This window comes from Vicugna pacos, chromosome X (genome assembly GCF_048564905.1).
Source record: "Vicugna pacos chromosome X, VicPac4, whole genome shotgun sequence".
NCBI classification, from domain to species: Eukaryota; Metazoa; Chordata; class Mammalia; order Artiodactyla; family Camelidae; genus Vicugna; species Vicugna pacos.
The window spans coordinates 46,548,277-46,563,721 of NC_133023.1; positions in this window are offsets into that span (position 1 = coordinate 46,548,277).

Genomic DNA, 15,445 nt, shown 5'->3' on the forward strand with positions numbered 1-15,445 from the left:
AGGAAGGCTGCCAGGGCTAGCATGCTAGGCCTGAGAGATGCTAAACTGGCACAGGTTTATCCAGACTAGTATCAAGATTGTGTTGACCGAAGACAAATAGACTGTCAGTCTATCCCACAGGTTTTGGACTTGCCATTGTACCCAGGATTTATTTTAAGATGCACCCAGCATTTGTTGTACTCAGGTATGGTAAGATGTCAGAAAAGGAGCTTACTGCCTTTGAAAGAAAAGTTTATTACTCACAATTCCTCAGAGGATGGGAGGCGAGACACACCACACAGGGGCACATGGGGTCACCTACAGGAAGAAGAGAGAGGAACTTGGGTAAAGTCTTTTGCTATGTTGGCAGGAACTAGCTAGGTGGAGATGCCCCCTATTGGGAAAGAAGCAAATCATACCTGTTGAGGCTAGTGGATGGAGTGTTTGTAATAAGATTTCCACATACTTGCAAAAACACTGGGATGGTGGGGTGAAAACAACCTTGGGTCACTAGCATGGCCCCATGACCTCAAGATGCCAAAACAATAATTACATAATATCAAAAAAATATTTATTACATCTTCATATGGTGGGGGCCAATTCTGTAAAATCTCTCTCTGTCTCTCTCTCTCCTCCCTCGGTCTCTCTCTCACTACCTATATTTCTATCTCTCTCTATATTCTATTGTTTCTGTTCTCAAGAAAACAATGACAAACGAAAGAGGGAGGGAGGGAGGAAAGGAAGGAAGGGAGAAAAGGAAGGAAAGGAGGAAAGGGAGGGAGGGAGGGAGGGAGGGATGGGGCCTAGATTTTTAGATAAACAGGAAGACACATCTGGAGAAATGTGATTCCAGCATCAATCCATCTAGGTATAGTAGGTACAAATTACTTTATTTTACATTATGGACTCTCTCTATGTAGTGCTTACTCAATTCCACCTTTTATTTGATAAGGATGATCAAAGAATGGTTCGTCAATTTAACCCACTACTTTGCCAAATTCTTAAATGTAGCAAATAAGGGCAATGCAGGCTTACTCTGTTGGCTTTATAGTAGGGAAGAAATACTCCAAGGAACTTTTGAAGCACACACCAAAGTTTGCAGCTGTTTATGCAGCAATGGTATGCTAAAGCTGGCTCAAATCAACGGGTGGTAATCAGTTGTTAAAGTTTTAGGAAATTTTGTGAGCCAGTTGGCAAGCATACCATTAGTAAATATCAAATTATATAAAAAAATAAGTAAATGAATTCGTTAATACATTATATTATAGCCAAAGGAAGTAAACACTCGAAACACATTCTTTCCTAATTATTTTACTACATTTTACTATTAATCTGTTTTTTTTTTTTTGAGCTTATTTGCATCTACTGTACCTGTAGGGTGAAAAAACTATAAATGGCGTTCTACTGCACATCTCTTCCAAAACTCCATATTCAGTGACATCATGTTGGGAGCTTGAAATCAGCCATGGTGGGAGAAATGGGAACAGAGAAATTGGTAAGTGCATGCTGCAAATTTGTCTCCCTCCCACAGAGCTGGTTTTTAAACAGCACACCATGCATGTATGTATGTATGTATGCGTGCATATATGCATGGATGTATGGGCAAATGTTGTATTTGTGTATCTATATGTTTATGTATGTATGTAGGAATGTCTTTTACTTGTGAGGGGGCAGAGTGTTTAACTGAAGTCACAGAAAGACAACTAGCTCAAGAGATGAGAAAAGGAAGGTGGAGTAATTAAAAGAGCTGTCCTGTGGGAGTAAAGTAACAACCAGGGTTTAAGTCTTAGTTGTTTGACCTGAGGCAGGTCGCTTCACTAGTCTCGATGTAAACTGAGGGCCTCACAGTTGATAGTACTCTATCCATTTCTAAAACTGTGTGAATCCCTGGTCTATAAAATAACCCTATAGTTACCATTAACTCTATCATATTTATGCATATACTTATCTTTCATGATGCTTACGTGCATTTTCTTAAATGTTTCACACATACAAGAAGGAAGTATATGTGTGTGTGTGTGTATAGTAATTTGTATGTTGATCAGGCAGAATGCATGGTCGCTGCCCCTCAGTAAGTTTTAGAATCTTGTGAGTAACTTGGAAGCACCTTGTGCAGCCTTTCTTCATTGCCCTTTCCTTTCACATACACTCCTCCAAGGTATATTTTGATATGATGAATTTCCTGCCCCTGCTCCTTTGTGATCCCTGCCTCCATCCTCTCCTTACTCCCTCTGGTCACCAGACAACCACTGACCTGCTCTCTCTGATATATATGTATATGTGTATATATATATATATATATATATATGTATATATTCAGTTGCATTCTCTGGAATTTTACATATATTTAATGATAGTGTATATACTCCTTTTAGTCTGGCTTCTTGCTCTCAGCATATTGCGATTCATTGATGTTGTAATGTATATCAATGGTTCATTATTTTTATTGCTTTGAATATTCCATTATGTGGAAATACCACAGTGTGTTTATCCATTCACATGTTGATGGACTTTACCGATGTTTTATTATTATGTTTATTATTTGGCTATTGAAAATAAAGCTGCTCTGAGCATTCATATACAAGTATTTATACACATGATTTCCTTTCTCTTTGGTAAATTCCTAGGACTAGAATGCCTGGATCATATGGTAGGTGTATATGTAATATTTTAAGAAACTGCCTGCTATGGTCTAAATGTCTGTGTTCCCCCCAAATTTATATGTTAAAACTCTGATTCCCAATGTGATGGTATTAGGAGGTAGGGCTTTTGGGAGGTGAGTAGGCCATGACAATGGAGCCCTCATGAATAACATTAATGCCCTTGTGAAAGAAGCTCCAGAGGGACAGCTCAGCGCTTCTAACCATGTGAAAACACAGTAAGACATCGCCTGGTACAAACCAAGAAGAAAGCCCTCACCAGAACGTGACCATGCTGGCTCCTTGATCTTGGACTTTCCAGCCTCCAGAAATACATCTCTGTTGTCTATAAGCCACCTAGTCTGTGGTGTTTTGTTATGGCAGCCTGAACGGACTAAGACATATTGCCAAATAGTTTTCCAATGTTGTTGTACCATTTTAGATTTCCATCAGCAATGTATTCAAATTCTAGTTCCTCCACATCTTTGCCAGCACTTGATAAAATCGGTGTTTTAAACTTTAGCCACTTTAGGGGGGAGAGTATAGCTCAGTGGGAGAGTGCGTGCTTAGCATGCTTGAGGTCCTGGGTTCAATCCCCAGCACCTCCATTAAAAAAAATAAAGTAAAATAAATTCTATAGACTTCAGCCATTTTAATAGGTATGTCGTGGAATACTGTGTGTGTGCATGATTTTTAATTTTTAATTTTTTTCAAATTATCACCCAGTAAAATTTGATTTTTCCCTCTTGGCATAAAGCTCTGTGAATGGTATCAAATGTATAGATTAGTGTAACCATTACTGCAATCAGGATATGGCACTGTTCCATCACACCACTACCTTGGCCCCAAGTCCCAGCGACCACAGACCTATTCTCCATCAGTGTAATTTTGTCATTTTGAGAATGATATATAAGTGAAATCATGCAGTACCTTGTGATCCATCCAAGTTGTCACATGCATTAGTAGTTCATTCAATCTAATTGTATGGATGTACCATGGTGGATTTTATCCATTCACCTATTTTAAGGCCTTTGGGTTGTTTCCAGGTTTTTGTTTTCTGGGGTTTTTGTTTTGGTGAATTATGCATAGACCTGCCATAACATCTGCGTACAGGATTTTTCAGTGAACTTATGTTTTCTATTTTCTAGGTTACACAGGATTTGGACTGCTGAATAACATGGTAAGTATAGGTTTAAATTTGGAAGAAACTGCAAAACCATGTGACAGTTTGAGCCAGATTTTAGCACTCATAGCAGCAATGCCTGAGAGATCCAGTAGCTCCACATCACCTCCAGCACTTGGTAATGCGTGTGTGTGTGTGTGTGTGTGTGTTTGTGTGTATTTTAGTCATTTGATTAGATGCGTGTTGGTACTTCCTCTTAGATTTGTGTCATCTTTATGTCATCTTGGTTGAAATCTCAGTATCTATTGCTCACTCTACAACTAGTTTTTTTTTTCTCTTAACTTATTGTTGAGTTGGGGGAGTTTTTATACATCCTGCGTATAAATCCTATTTCATATATTTTATTTGCAAATATTTTCTTCTAAGCTGTAGTTTATTCTCTCCTTCTTTACTAGTGTTCTCCAGAGAACAAAAGTTTTTAATCTTGGAATTGTCCAATTTATCAATTATTTTACTTATGGATCATGATTTTGATGCCACATCTAAGAAGCCTTTGCCTAACCCTAATTCATGAAGATATTCCCCTATGCTTTATTCTAAAAGTTTTAGAGCTCTAGAGTTTACATTTAGACCTTTCACCCACTTTGAGTTAGCTTCCACATAAGATTTCAGGCTTATGTGGAGGTTCACTGTTTTGCAAAGAATTGGACATTTCTAGTGTATAGAAATAAGTTTGATTGTTTGTGTGTTTGTTGACCCTGTATCCTGTCACCTTGTTAAACTCTCTTATTGGTTTTAGAGGGTTTTTTGTTGTGGTTATTGTTATTGTTGTTGGTTTTGTTTTTGTTTTTTGTTTTCTGTAGATTCTTTCTTTGGGTTTTTCTGTGTGTAGACCGTGAGTAAAAACCCTTTTACTTATTCCTTCCCAAACTGTATGCATTTTTAATTTTTTTCTTGCCTTATTTCATTGGCTCATACTTTCAGCACCATGTTGAATAGGACTGTCAGGAGATAACTTCTTTGCCTTGCCCCTGATCTCAGAAGAAAGGCATCCAGTAATTCAACATTAAGTTTGATGTTAGCTGTAAGATTTTTGTAAATGTGTTTTGTTTGAGGAAGTACCCTTCTGTTCCTACTCTTAGGAGAGTTTTAATTATGAAATTATGTTGCACTTTGCCAAAAGCTTTTTCTGCATCTATTGTCATTGACCATGTGGTTTTTCTTCTTTAGTCTGTTTATGTGGTGGATTACACTTGTTAAATTCCAAATATAGAACCAGCTTTGCATCCTGTTGATACACTTCTTTTGGTCATGCTGTATTATCCTTTTTAATATGCTGTGGAATATAATCTGCTAATAATTCCTTGACAATTATTTCCATCTATGTTCTTTAGGAATATTGGACTGCAGATCACTGTTTTGGTAATGTCTTTATCTGGTTGTAGTATCAGAGTAATTTCAGTCTCACAAAGTAAGTTTTAGAGTTTTGATGTAGTCCTTCCTCTTCAATTCCTTACACAAGTGTGTACTCAATGGGTATTATTTCCTCTGTAACTGGGAGGATTTTCAAATGAAACCACGAGTCCCTGCAGATTTCCTTTTAAATCTGTTTTTGACTAAGACTTTGATTCATTTAATTGTTACATGAATATTCAATGTTATCTGTTTGATCTTGTGGGCATTTTAGTAGCTTTTGTTCTTTAAGGAAATAGTCTGTCTTCACCTAAACCATCTAGTTTTCATTGTAGAGCCATTTTGTAGTATTCCGTCTTAATGTTTCCAAGTTTATAGTGATAACTCCTTATTCAGTCCTATATTGATATTGGTATCTTCACACCTTTTATGTCAGGCCTGACATAAAAGAGATTTATCAATTTATTAATCTTTTCCAAGCCACGGTCGAGTGTTTTGATTTATTGATTTTTCTGCTTTTCTGTCTCAGTTGCATTGATTTTGGCTTTTATCTTATTTCCTTTCCACAGCTTGATTTGACTTTACTTTGTTCCTCTTTTCTCCTTTGAGAGTGAATCTTAGATTACTAATTGGAGTCTTTCTTTCTTTTCTAACATAAGCATTTAAACCTAAAAATTTCTCCATAACTGCTGCCTTAGCTGCATCCCACACATTTTGGTATGTTGTATTCTTGTTATTGTTCAGTTAAAAAACTGAAACTTCTTATTTCAACTGAGACCTCCTTATTGACCTAAGGATCATTTCGACGTGTGCTGCTTAATTCCCAGTGTTGGGATAGTTTTCTGCTATTAATTTCCAGCTTAATGTCATCATAGTCTGAGAACACATTTTGTTTGATATCCATTCTGTTACATCTGGTAAGGCTTGTTTCACAGTCCAAGGTATTTGGCTATTTTGGTGAATGTTCCATATTGTCTCAAAAATAAGTTTTATTCTCCATTCCGTGGAAGAAGTATTCTGTAAGTGTCAACATGTTACATTTGATTGATGGCCTTGCTTAGTTCTACCTCATTGCTGATTGTCTGTCTATTTGTTTTATCTATTACTGAGAGAGAACTCTTTAAATCTCCAACTATAATTATGGATTTGACTATTTCTCCTTGCAGCTGAATCCATGCGTGTGTGTGTGTGTGTGTGTGTGTGTTTTGTATGTTGAGGCTCTGTCAGATGCAGAATTGCTGAGGATTTTTAATGTCTTCTTGATGAATTGACCCCTTTATCATTATGACAAAATCTCCTTTAAACATGTTGCTATTCTTACTTCTGAGGCCTGTTTTGTCTGAGATAAGTATAGCCGCTCCAGGGTTCTTTTGATTATTATTAGCATGAAATATATATATATATATAGATAGATATCTCACAATGCATTTGGGTCTTCATTTTTGAATTATGTTTCTTTTTGCCAGCACATTGTTCAGTCTTGCTCTTTTATCTAATCCCATGATGTCTGCTTTTAATTTGGAGTAAGATTTTGGCCATTTACAGCGGTCTGCAAGCAATGGTCACCTATACACTTTAATAAGCAAATTTATTTTGGAACACAGACATGCTCATTTGTTTATGTTTTGACTATTACTGCTTTTGAGTCCAATGACAGATCTGTTTAGATGCACAGAGAACACAGGCCTTCAAATCTAGAATATTTACTATGTGGCCCTTTGTGGGAAAAGTTTGCTAGGCCTTGACTTAGGCCATTTAAATTTAATGTGATTATTGATATAGTTGTTTTTCATGCTCTTTGTTTTCTATCTTTCCTTTGTTACCTTTTTCCCTCTTTTTTTTTTGACCTTCTTTTGGATGAATTGGATTTTTTTTATGATTCAAAGTTTTGTCTCTTGCTGGCTTACTGTCTAAAACTATTATTTTGCTATTTTAGTGGTTGCTATTGGATTTATATTGCAGTCTTATTTTATCATGGTCTTTCTTCAGGTGGCACCGTACCACTCCAAAACTGCTGTTAGAGATTTATAATAGTAAGTTGCCATTTCTCCCCCCTCATATGTTCTTTATGCTATGTTGTCATATATATTACTATTACACATTTTATAAACCCAAAGCATACTGTTATTGTTTTTGTTTAAAAAGTCAATCATGTTTTATTTTTACTTTGGCAAAATATGCATACCATCAAATTTACCATTTTAATCATTTTAAGTGTGTGGTCCAGTGACATTAAGTACACTAACATTGTTGCGCACCCACCACTACTATCCATCTCCAGAGATTTCCATGTTCCCATATGGAAACTCTGTGCCCATTAAACAAAAGCTCCCTATTCTCTCCTATCTCCAGACCCTGGTAACCACCATACTACTTTGTGTCTCTGTGTATTTGACCATTCTATGCACTTCACATAAGTGAAGTATATACAGTACTTGTCCTTTTGTATCTGGCTTATTTCAATTAGCATAATGTCTTCAAGGTTCATCCATGTTTCAGCCTGCACCAGAATTGCATTCCTTTGTAAGGCTGAATAAGATTCCATTACATATACATACGACATTTTTTATCGTGGTATCAACACTTAACATGAGATCTACCCTCATAAAAAAATGTTAAGTGCACAATACAGTATTGTTAACTATAAGCACAATGATGTACAGCAGATATCTAGAACTTATTAATCTTGTATAACTAATTTTTTACCCATTGGACACCAATTTCCCATTTCTCTTTCCCTCTACCCTCTGGTAACCACCGTTCTCTGTTCCTATGAATTAGACTACTTTAGGTACCTCATGTAAGTGGAATCATGCAGTATTTGTCCTTCTGTGATCAGCTTACTTCGCTCAGCGTAATGTCCTACAGGTACATCCATGTTGACACATATGACAGGATTTCCTCCTGTTTTTAAGGCTGAATTATATTCCACTGTGTGCATATACCAAATTTCCTCTATATATTCATCCTTTGATGAAATTCAGGTGTTTCCATATCTTGGATATTGTCAATAATGCTGCCAGGAACACAAGAGTGCAGATATGTCGTTGGAATCCTGATTTCAGCTCTTTTGGTTATATACTCAGAAGTGGGACTGTAGGATCACATAGTAGTTCTATGTTTATTTATTTATTTTGTTTTGAGAAACCTACATTTTCATTTTCCACAGCAGCTTTGTCATTTTACATTCCCACCAGCAGTGCACAGGATATGAATTACTCCACAAATTCGCCAGCACTCATTATATTTTTTTAGTACACAAGACCTCCATACTTACAGGTGTCAGCTGATATCTCATTAAGGTTTTTTAGGTCCTTTTGCCCATTCTTTAACTGGGTTATTTTGTTATTGAGTTATAGGAGTTCTTGATATATTTTAGATATTAACCCCCTTTCAGATACATGGTTTGCCAATATTTTCTGTCATTCCAAGGTTACCTTTTTCTCTCTGTGGATTGTTTCCTTTGCCAAGCAGAAGCCATTTCAGTTTGATGTAGTTTCACTTGCCTATTTTTCCTTTTTTTTTCCTCTTGTGCTTTTGGTGTTGTAGCCAAGAAATCATTTACTAGACCAATGACGTGAAGATTTTTCCCTAAATTTTCTTCTGGTAGATTTACACTTTCAGGTCTTATATGCTAAAGCTTTTAATCCATTTTGAGTAGTCTTTTGGATTAAATAAAGCTGCAATTTTATTCTCATGCATGTAGATATTCACTTTTCTCAACAGCATTTGTTGGAGAGATTCTCCTCTCCCCATTGTGTAGTATTGGCACTCTTGTTGAAAAACCAATTGACAGTGTATGTCTGGGCTTATTTGGGGGATTTCTATTGCATTTCATTGGTCTATAGGTCTGTTTTTATGCCAGTACCATGCTGTTTTAATTGTTTGCTTTGTAATGTATTTTGAAATCAAGAAGTATGTTGTTATACTTTCTCAAGATTGTTTTGACTATTTGGAGTATTTTGGAGTTCCATATGAACGTTAGGATTGTTTTCTATTTCTATGAGCAATGCCATTGGGATTTGGATAGAGATTTCATTGAATCTGCAGATCACTTTGGGCAGTGCAGACATTTTAACATTAATTTTTCCAATCCACGAACATGATATATATTTCCATATTTTTGCATCTTAATATACTGTTTTTTTTTGTTCTGATGGTTCTCCCCAGGCTTTTAATTGTGCAATCTTGTGCCAAGACTGTTTTGTTACTGAGAAATAAAGTTTCTCCTGCTAAGAGTTAGATTGGGTCTAGATTTGAGGATAGAAGTGAGCCTCCAGATATGGGATACACAGCCCTTGATACAGGATTTGAAGGAGATTTGTGTATTAATCATGGAGTCAATGGGACAATTTCAATAGCCCCTTCTCCTGGAATTCTCATTTGATTATAGAGAATTCACTTTTCATGACCCTAAAGAATCACTAATGAGTGAAAATTAGCAAAAGATTGGAAAAAGATGAGCAGGTTTTTAATTGTATCCTTTATTTGGAAAATACCCTCAGTTTCAACCTGCTCTGAATCAGTATGCAAAACTTCAAAAGGAACAAAACCACTAGCAGCACTTTTTGGTGTACCATGCAACTGATTCACAGATCCTGGTCCACATCAATCTTCACACCTTACACTTGCTCCACACAGTTGGCTTTAAATAGATGAATGATCAACAAATGCCTACTAGCTCAAAATTTAGACAAGTAAACCTCAAATAACTACCTCTAAGCCTGTCAGTGTTTATAGTAAGTAAAGCAGCAACTAGGGTTCTGCTAGTTTGTTTTTCCATTAAGAAGCACTTCAAGTCAATTGCAAAATGAAATGAAGTTTGTTTTCCTCTTATATCTAGCTTGGATACCAGCTGGAAGTTTGTTGGCTGTTAGTCAAATCTGATAGAATCATTGTCCTCTGGATTTTATCTGCTCCTCAAAAGAAGCCTAATCTTGCACAGGAATTGTTTGTTACTTAACATGTGTCCAAACCTCAACAGCACATGTCCTTTCTTTCATGGCAAAGCACACTTCCTAATTTTTCTTTTCTGAATAAACTTAATAAGGAGGTGATTAAAATTCACTGTCACACTAGTGTTCCATTGCCATATTCACTGCATAGTCCTTTGGAGTGGTAAAAGTTACACAGACAAAATGCACTGAGCCAAGTTATACAAAGGCAATGTCTGCATGGGAGACACTGCATGGGAATTCTTTGGTCAGGAGGCAGCAGCAGAGCAAGGAAGCAGGGTCATTTTCTGAATGCATCATTTTATCTTTTTTGCTCATCCATCTACACTCACACAGAGCACTTGTTCACAAATACAACTTAACTGTTTGGATAGAAACACAATAAAAGTAAAGGGTAAGAGAAGAATGGCAAGGATGAATGCCATCAACTTATGCTTTCAGTTAGTATTTCTTGAAAGGGAAAAAAAAAAAACACTTATGAGCTCGATTATCCTTCCCTAACTAAATGACAGTATTAAAACTTAGAAAAAATACTGAATGCTTGTAATTTGCAAAGCAGTCTCCTTGACTGTATGAGAGGCAGGTAAAGAAAAAAATCAAGCCTGAAAGGAAAAGTTGGAATTGGATTGCATGTTTTCTTGTTCTCCAGGTGTTTCAATGTTATGTCATATACATGTCCTGTCACCTCAAAAAGTTTAGAAATTCAACTGTAGAGGTGATCTTGAATGAATTGCCAAATATTTGCTTACAGAGAATAGGAGAAATTGATTTAGTGAGCACTGCAGAGGCTTTTAAAATTGCATCCCAAATGAATGATGCAAACAAATTTTTTCTCTTGAGTTTAAAAATAGTATGAACAACAATACATATGTTTTAAACACATTAAATGTACCCATCCATTTAGTGTGGGAAACTGCATATCACTGTAGTCTTAACTTGCATTTCCCTGACCACTAATAAGAATGCAGTTTTTATTTCTATTGGGCACTTAAAATATGTTGACAATCCCTCAATTCAAATTCATCATCTTCTGATTCTCTGTTAAAAGTAGAAGCTAGCGATCCTAAAGTAATTGTATCATAAATATTTTGTGGGGGGGCTCAAAGAACCACCTTTAAATGCATAGGGTTACGACACAAATTTAGTTATGTAGACAGTCCTATTACCTAAGATTACAGTTTGCTATAGAATTAGTATTTTTAGCATCTAAAAATAAAGTATAGCTGTTAAATTATCCACATGTGCTTTGTAGCTTTGTATTAGACAGTGCAGTATCTAGAGTCTCCCATGAATACATGGTTAAAGGTCACTTGCCATATTATCAAAAATTAAACATATTAATGCAAATTTAAAAAATAATATTCAAGAAAAGTGTTTCTTAAGGTGTGATCCAAGAATCAACCACATCAAATCAACTGGAGTGTTTCTTAAAGAAGCTGATTTTTCTTTCCCATCCCAGACCCACTAACAATCATTTTCTGGGAGATATCTTAGAATCTGCATTTTAACAATCTCTCTACATTATTTTTATGCAACTGAAGTTATAAAAATCATTTGATTTGAGGGACTACATCAATGTGATAGTTTTGTTTTGTTTAAATCTAACTGATTTTGCACAATTGACACAAAAAGTAATCTAACATGAAAGTTATTCTTGGGAATAAATTCCAAAATACTTTAGGAGTAAATGAAGATACTTTTTGCCACAAACACCAGTTTACATTAATAAGTATTAAAGTGTTTGTAGGCATTGATGGCTTTTCTTAGAGGATCAGCCAAATAGATATTAAAGTATTTTATAAACATACACTTAATGTTATTATAAAATAACTACACAAAACAATTTATCAGCCTTCTAATTTTAAATAATTAGCAAAAATATATGCTATTCACTAGGAGATCATAGTAAAAATTAAAGGGCATATTTTTTAAATAGCAAAAGACCAAGACTTAGATTTGGGTTTTGTGTTTAGCCATGTGTGGCATTAATTTTTTTTTAAAGTAGTGTAAAGTGTTTTATTTTCTTATTTTTGTAAAATTAACACATGTAGAGTATTTTAATCAAGTATTTATTTAAAAAAAAAGATATAAGTAACTTCATCTTATTCTACTCCACCTCTGGCCTACTTACCAGAAACAGTCACTTTACATTCTTCTTGCTACTTATTTTGGTAGTCCTCTATATTTCTTCTTAATAATGTCTTCATTCTGCCATTTCTTGCTTTATCCAGTGTAGGCCTTACCTAGTGACTTCCTGACTATCCTCCAAATACAAACTCTGGTTTCAGCTAATTCAATTTTACTTTCTTGAACAGCCTCTCCTTCTCCCCTGATCCAGCAATTTCTAGAATTCTTTTTTTTTTCTTCCCCTCCTGGATTTGATGTGCATATGCAGATAGTTTGTATTAATCCAAATACTCACTTATCCAGTAACTAATGCTGCTTCCTTGGAGACCTCTGTCTCAAAACCCCCAGTCTTATTTCTTCAATGAGGACTATACACTCTCTACTCTGGCTGCCCCACTGTTAACACAAGGATGTTGCCTTTTTTTGCTCTCCTGAGTTGAAGGGGTTGTTTCTGGATCCCATTCTTTCTCTTTCTTTGTGTATTGCCTTGTTTTTCTAGGGCACATCCTTTATAACTTCACCAGAAAGCGTATGGGACGTAATCTCTGCATCTTTGTACTTGAGGATGTATTGATTGTAAAACTCAAAAGATGTTACTGTTGAATCCAGTTCTTTTTCAAGAAGTCCAATGCCATTCTAATTCTTGTCCTTTTATACATGACCAGATTCTTCTTTCACGGAGTCTTTGGTTTAGTCTTTACTAACTTTCAGTATTTTATAATTTACTAGCGATGTGCTGTTGTTTGCATGGGGAATGCTTTCTTAATTTAATTTTCAGAGAGCTCTTATTAGTCTATAGAAACCAACCAATTTTTGTATGTTGACTTTGTATCCTGGTACTCTACTTAATGTATGTATTGGTTCTAACAGCGTTTTTGAATTCTTTGGGATTTTCTACATACAAGAACATATCATCTGAAAACATATTTTTATTTCTGTCTTACTGCTTTGGATGCCTTTCTTTTGTCTTTTCTTGCCTAAATGCTCTTACTAGGATTTTCTAGTACTATGTTTTACAGAAGTGGTGAGGGTGGGCACTCTTGTCTTGTTCCTGATCTTAGGGGAAAAGCTCTCTCTCTCCTCTCTCTCTCTCTCTCTTTGCCATTAAATAGAACATGGGTTGTAGGCTTGTCATGTATGGTCTTTATTATGTTTGTGATACAATGCTTCTATATCTAGTTTTTATCATGAAAGTATTTTCAATTCTGATAAATGTGTTTTTTCATACCTCTTGACATAGCCATATGATTTTCATCCTTCATTCTCTTAACGTGATGTATCACATTAGTTGAACTGCAAAAGGTGAAACATCCTTGCATTCCAGGGATAAGTCTCACTTAGTCATGCTGTCTGATCCTTTTAATGCACTGTTGAATTTGATTTGTTGGTATGCTGTTGGGGATTATCACATCTATATTCATCAGGGACAATGGCCTGTAGTTTTCTTTTCTTGTAGTGTCTTTGTCTGTCTTTGGTATCAGAGTAAGGCTGACTTCAAAAAAGTGAGTTTTGAAGTGGTCCCTTAGCTCCACATTTTGGAAGTGGTTAAGAAAAAATTAGATATTTTTTGTTGTTGTAGTTTAAATATTTGCTGGAATTTAATAGTGAAGTCATTTTGTTCTAGGCTTTCTTTGTTTGGAGGGTGTTTTTCTCCCACCAGTTAATTGGGGTTTAAGTAACAAATAAAGATTGTGTATATTTAAGGTGTACAACATGATGGTTTGATAGTTATACGTTGTGAAGTCAAGCTAGTTAACACATCTATCACCCCACATAATTACCTTTTTTTTTTCCTCCAGTATGTTGAGAACACGAAGTCTATTCTCTTAGCAAATTTCAAGCAAACTGCAATACAGTATTATTAACTCTGGTCACTATGTTGTACAATATACCCCTAAAACTTATTTATCGTATGACTAAAATTTATTACCCTTTGATCAACTTCTGCCTATTTTCCCCACCAACCCCCAACCCTTGGTAACTGTTTTTCTACTCTCTGGTTCAATGGGTACCACTTTTATGATTGTACATATAAGTGAGATCATGTAGTATTTGTCTTTCTCTGCTTGGCTAAGTTCACTTAGCGTAATGTCCTCCAGGTTACAGCTGTTGTATCAAATTGGTTAATTGACACCTTTATCAGCATCTAGTGACCTTCTTTGTCCCTTGTGACCAATTTTGATTGCAAGTCTATTTTATCTATTGCAAGTGTAGCCACTCCTGCTATATTTTGGTTACCATTTCCATGGGATATCTTTTGCCACTCCTTCACTTTCAGACTATTTGTGTCCTTAAAGCTAGAGTGAGTCTCCTTTACCCAGCATATTCTTGAAACATTTTTTTCTTTTGTATCCTTCCACACTATTTCTTTTGATTGGAGAATTTAATTGATTTACTTTTATAGTAATTATTGATAGGTAAGGACTTATTATTGCCATTTTGTTTTTCTGTTTTGACAGTCCTTTGTTACTTTCTACCTTTCTTGCTGCTTCCCATTTTAGTTTTTGTAGTGGTACACTTTAATTCCTTTACCTTTACCTCTAGATGTTTTTTCCTTTGTGGCTAGCCCAAGGCCTACGTTAAACATATTATGGATATAACGGTTTGTTTTAAGTTGATAACAACTTACCTTCAATGGCATACAAAGGCTCTATACTATTCTTCACCCACATTTCATAATATTGACATCATAATTTATAATTTTTATATTGTGCACCCATTAACAAATTATTGCAGGTATAATTGTTTTAACTCAATTGTCTTCTAAATGTTATACTAGAGACAAAAATGACCTATGCATCATCATTTCAATATTGAGTATTTTGAATTTGACAATATGGTTAGCTTTACCAGTGAGTTTTATATAAGTTACTATAATTTAAATGTTGTTGTTAGTTTTGTATGTTTTCATGTTGTTATGTCATGTCCTTTTATTTCAATTTGAAGAACTTCCTTTAGCATTTCTCATAAGGCAGATCTATTGGTGATGAAATCCCCCAGCTTTTATTTGTCTGGGAAAGTCTTTATCTCTCCTCCATTTCTGAAGGAACTTTTTGCTGGGTATAGTATCTACAGTTGGTAGTTTAAAAATAAATGCATCTTGTTTGTTCCCTGCATCTACAATCTCAGTCCCCCCCCACCCCGATCTGCAAGGTTTCTGCTGAGGAATCTACTGATAGCTTTATGTGGGTTCCCTTGCATGTGATGAG